The sequence below is a fragment of the Micromys minutus genome (genome assembly GCF_963924665.1).
Source record: "Micromys minutus genome assembly, chromosome: 31".
NCBI classification, from domain to species: Eukaryota; Metazoa; Chordata; class Mammalia; order Rodentia; family Muridae; genus Micromys; species Micromys minutus.
Genome location: NC_137966.1, coordinates 26,022,349 through 26,028,330, shown reverse-complemented (window position 1 = coordinate 26,028,330; position 5,982 = coordinate 26,022,349).

The window sequence follows — 5,982 nt, the reverse complement described above, 5'->3', positions numbered from 1 at the left end:
CCAGTCAGCTGTGTGCCATGGAGTTCCTCTTAATACTTGAACAGATCCTCCTCCCCTTCTCTCACTTTTCTTCTTCGTCCTCGGCCCACGGAATTTTCATTTTGTGGTACTGGGGATGAACACAGGCCTCACATGATTGGGAAGTGCTCTACCACTGAGTTCTACCCCCGCTCATGGTGTCACTCCATAGCCCAGGCTGACCTGAAGTTCTTGATCCTGAACTTCCTGAGCATCAGGGTCCTACACATGAACCACTGGCTTTGCTGCTTGACCTTAGTTCCCTGCTGCCCCCGAGAGTGATTGATGGCAAGAGCTGGCAAACTTTCTGTGTGGCACAGAAATGAACTGTTTGTGCCACGTGTGTGCCAGTGATGTGGCTGATTTAGGTCAGAAGCGACTTCGGGCGTGCAGAGGTAAACAGGTGTGTCCCAATAAAACTGTATTTACAAAGACAGCACAATAAAGGAAACGATGAACACTGAAAAACAATACAACCCCCAGAGTGAAATGACCCAGAACAACAAGCCTACTAAGAGGCTGTTTCTATTTCCTTTCTGTTGCTCTGATAAAGGGCTCGAACCAAAAGCAACTTGGGGAGGAAAGGGTTTATTTGGTCTAAGCTTCGGGTCACGGTGTGTCATTGAAGGTAGTCAGAGCGGGAACTGGTGGCAGAAACCATGCGGGAACACTGCTTGCTGCCTTGCTAGCTTCTGTATACAGACTAGGAACTGGGAGCCCCGCTACCATGGCATGGATTCTCCTATACCAGTTAACAGTGTAGACAATGCCCAAGTCCCGCCATAGGTCAATCTAACCCGAGCAGTCCCTCCACTGAGACCCCTCGTCAGATGATTCCAGGCTGTGTCAAGTTGTAGGTTAAAGGTAACGACCACAAGGGGTAATATTAAAAACATGAGGAACTGTAGGGTGATGTCAAGGTGACACATAATTGGACTGTAAAGAGTGGGTGGGGACAGAGTTCCTAAGGAGATTCACAAAGAAAGGAGGCAAGATGGAAGCAGATGTGGAAGTTTCTCTCAGAGCATCTCTATATGAATAAGGTTGTTATAAATGTTTTATAAGGGATGGAATTGCACAAGATCACTTGACTTATGTAGGTGGGCAAATTATATTATACCAGTTGGATCAGAGTATTTTGGTGTGTTCTTTGATGTGACAACGTAATTGAGTTCAAAGGGTGTAGTGTCGAAATACACAAAGCCCGCCTTGGAGTTAGGAGGAGCGTGTGCAAGGCTTGGCAACAACACACTAAGAGGAAGTGAGTGAAAACAACACACCAGGGCAGGTGGAGTGGACCACGGCACCTGGGTTAAAAGAAGCCAGTGTCTGTGAGTTCTTAGAGGCGGCTCGGAGCCTCTAAGATACCGATACCCACAGTGCCATGCGCCCTGCGGGAGCCGGCACTAGCTCAGAATAAAAGGTTTGCATTTTAAATATTTACCACAAGAAACTTCTACAGTACAATCGCTAACAGCAGTAGCAGTGGCAGCAAAGGATCTGAGTAGACATTTCTTCCCAAAGGCAGAGATGACCAGGTTTATGAAAAGCTGCTCTGTGCCATTTATCAGGGAAATCCAAAATCAAACCGCAATGCAATTTTTGTCCGAATGGCTGTTATAAAAAACAAATCAAGGACTGGCAAAAACATGCCCTGTGCAAATATAAATATTTATAACATGAAGATAGTTGGCACAGCAGCCCTAATAGAAGTGATACAGATAGTTCATCCAAATCAGGATCCTCTATGGTCCAGTAACCCTCCTCTTTTGTTTATTTTTCAAGACCAGGTTTCATGTATGGCAGACTGGCCTCGAACTCACTGAGTTATGCGTTGAGGATGACCTGGAACTCGGGATCCCCCTGCCTTTATCTACCTCCTCAGTTCTGGGATTACAGGTGTAGACCATACCTGGCTTTATGTTTGTGAGACATGTCTTAGCATGTAGCCCAGGCTGGCCTGGAATTCATGGTAGTCCTCACTTTCCCAAGTGCTGGGAGCGTAGTGCTTCTGCCGTGTGCAACGGCATGCCTGACTGCACACTCCGCTTAAGAGGACAGGCCAAAGCCTCCAGGAGACACTCAGGCTGTGAAAGTCAGATGCCATTCTTAATTGACCTGTGGAGGGAAGACACACTTCCCTATGATTTGCCCATAGCCACTTACTAGGGTGCTTAGGGTCACAGACTCTTCAGTGGCTTGAGTTTCTGTTTTCCACTGGCCTGGTGACCTCCCTCAGCCTGTGTAACCTTGGACCAGGCTGCAGCATTCTCTGGGCTCCCAGTTTGCAGGCAGGTTCAAAGCCACTGATGTCTGTTAGGTGTTCCACCTGGGTCTGGTGAGCTCAACAAGTCAAACCCCACCCAGCCTCCTTCTTTCTCTTTCGTTGTGTTCTGTTTCACTCTGGCCCATTTTTGAATTTTTTGTTTTACGACATAGTCAAATCTAACCTAGGCAAGCCTCAAACCCTTTACCCAGTGAAGGCTGGCTCCGACCTCCCCACACCCATCTCCACCTCTCAAAAGCTGGCGTTAGTGTGAACGCTACTACATCCAGCTTTGGGGTGGGGGAGGCATTTTTGAGACAGGGTTTTGCTATATAACATAGGCTAGCCCGGAACCCACTGTGTGACCCAAGCTGAAGCTGAATTTATAATCCTTCTGCCTCAGGTTGTTAAGGACTAGATCGACAGCAGGCACTACTGTGGGACTTGGCCACACCATTTCATCTCCGTGGTCGCTGCACTAACTTTCTTCTATGGCTGCAGAGCAGGCCCCACAGTCGTCCACTCAGAAGGTTGGCTGGTCTGGACATAGAGCCTGTGCCTGTCATCCCTGCACTGAGAAGACAGGAGGACCGAGAGTTCAAGACTTCCTCCTAAGCAGCACACACAGTAACAGCAGTTACGATGGCTTTGGTTTAAGTCCATTGGGAAACCCCATAGGAGCGAAAGCACACAGGAGGAAAAGTCACACTGGCTGCAGTCAGCAGGCGCTGGGATGTGGGAGGGATTGGAAGTCGGGACAGACAGTGGGCACAGTGGAGCTTTGGAGTCACAACATAGGAAGCCAACATTTGCAGAGCACTGTTTCGTGATTGTAGTTACTTAATATCTCTGCGCCTCAGTCTCCGAACCTGCAAAATGGACGTGAGCTGATGGTGATTGGACGTGAGCTGATGGTGAGCCCCGTGCACGGCAGAACTCAGGCGTTCAGAAGGGGTGGAATGGAAAATCGGGAAAGACTGAGAAGCATCCAGAAGGTGCCATCACCCAGCAGGAAAGGGAGGTGAAAAGCCAGATCATGAAATGCTAACCTGTGCAGCTGTACTTGGCTGTGCACCAGAGAGGCCACTAATCCACCATCCACACCTCCTGTGGATGGTTTGAATTAAAAAAAAATTAGATTCAGGGACTAGGGAGATGGCTCAGTGGTTAAGAGCCCTGCTTGTTCTTCCAGAAGTCCCAGGTTCAAGTCCCAGCAACCACATAAAAGCTCACAACTATCTATAACTACAGTTCCAGGAGATTGACACTCTCACTAATGCACATAAAATAAAATTAAATAAATTATAAAGGGGCTGGAGAGATGGCTCAGCGGTTAAGAACACTGACTGCTCTTCCAGAGGTCTGGTGTTCAATTCCCAGTAACCACATGGTGGCTCACAACCATCTGTAATGGAATCTGATGCCCTCTTCTGGTTGTGTCTGAAGACTACAACTACAGTGTACTCACATACATTAAATAAATAATTCCTTTAAAAAATAAATAAATTATAAAAAGGTTTCAGATTTATTTATTTTGTACATATGATGTTTTGCCCTTTGTGATTCTGTGTTACCCACGTGCTTGCCTAGTGCCTCAGGAAGTCAGAAGAGGGTGTTGAATCTCACAAACCCATGTGGGTCCATTAGTCCACTTAGATGATTAAACACAATCTCAAAATCTCTAACGTAACCACCTCTGCCAAGTCCTTTTGCCACGAGCTGACATTCAGGTTTCTGGGATATCACGTGGACATGTCTGGGTGCCCTGAGACCTGGAGTCAGGGCCTTCTCTGGTCCCCACTACATCCTTCTGACCTCCATCTTGCCTGACATACACTCAGCAAGTAATTGCTGAATGAATGTATGGATAACATGAAGGAGCACCCAGTGTGGAGGCAGGGGGATCGAGGAACTGCTTCAGGCAGGATTAGAAGAATCACTTTAGGGACTGGTGCTTTGCTCATGGGGGCCTGGTAATGATCACTGAGCAGCCATTCTGATTTGACAGGATTGAAGAAGGTGGCCAGTCCCCTTGTGGGCTCAGCCTGCCCAGGTCCACCCCATTGGTTTGGTCTGCCCTTGGTTGCTTAGTGGATAGGCAAGTGTACTTTCCTCTCCTAAAGCTATGTCACCTTCTCTTCCCCAGGGTCCCTTGCTTTGAAGTGTCAGGCTAGCTTAGTGAAGCAACCCAGATGTCTCAAGGGGAACTGTGACGATGTTGTGGAGACACAGAAGCTGGAGGTCATGCCCTCTCACCCCTGGGCTGTTCTCAAGGCAGTGTGGGATGTTTTCCCTTTGCTTATGGTAAATGTTGAGTGCCAACTGTATTCCAGGCACCTGCCAAGTGTATGGACAGGGCGGGAGCTGGGGTAAGGCTCAGTGTAGGGATAGGGCGGGAGCTGGGGTAAGGCTCAGTAGGCAGCAGTGTGTTTGCTTATCGTGGAAGCTCCGGACTCATTCCCAGCTCTGATACCCAGGTGGAGACGGGCACCTGCCATCAGTCCCCAGCTCTGATACCCAGGTGGAGACGGGCACCTGCCATCAGTCCCCAGCTCTGATACCCAGGTGGAGACGGGCACCTGCCATCAGTCCCCAGCTCTGATACCCCAGGTGGAGACGGACACCTGCCATCAGTCCCCAGCTCTGATACCCAAGTGGAGATGGGCACCTGCCATCAGTCCCCAGCTCTGATACCCCAGGTGGAGACGGACACCTGCCATCAGTCCCCAGCTCTGATACCCCAGGTGGAGACGGGCACCTGCCATTCCTGTGTTCAGGCCACTCTTGGCTTCACAGTGAGGATGAGACAAGTCCAGTCTACATGAGGCCCTGAAGCTGTGCTGGAGGTGGCAAGGAGGAGGGAGGAAAGACAAATATGATTAAAATATACTGTATATAAAGATGTTTTTAACGAGAAGAGACAAGGCCTCCTAAAGACTGTGTCATGTTGCCTGGGACATGTCCAGAGCCTGAGAATTAGAGGATCATCAAGTTCAAGGTCACTATTTTATCGAGAAAACCTGGTTGATGTTTTTTGATTTGTTTGCTTTAAATTTTGAGACAGCATCTCTCTAGGTAGCGTAGGCTGACTTCTGAGTCTAGAAATTCCTGCCTCCACCTCCTGAGTGCTGGGGTTCCAGGTGTGCACCACCATACTTAACTTCAGATGCTTCCTGGGTGATGGGGTCTCCGGCGGACAGGCCCGCTCGAGCCTCTGCACCCGAGCTGAACCGGAATGACCAGGATCTGAGGGGTGATCAGGCCCAGAAGCCAGGCATCAAGTGGGCTGGGAACACAAGTCCTGGTGGAACCAGGTTCCAAGAGAGTGGCAGGACGTAGTATGTATGTACACACGTATGTATGTATGTATGTATGTACGTATGTATGCGTGCATATATGTATGCATGTATACATTTATTACGTTTATTGTGAGAGAGTGGGTGGGTGGGTGGGGACATAAGCCCTTTCACAATCCACGTATGCAGGTCAGAGACTCAGGCAGGCTGCTAGGAGGTGCATGTGTGGATGAGGACATGGGACAAAGAAGCCTGCTAGTGGCTCCATGTACTAGGGCTGCTGAAATGACAGCCTCTCCCCCACTGTCCCCCACTAACTCAATACTAAGTCCTTCCTCCAGGGCTGTGGGGTGTAATGAGCCAGCAACCCCTTCTCTCCATCCAAAGGGAAAGTTGGCACTA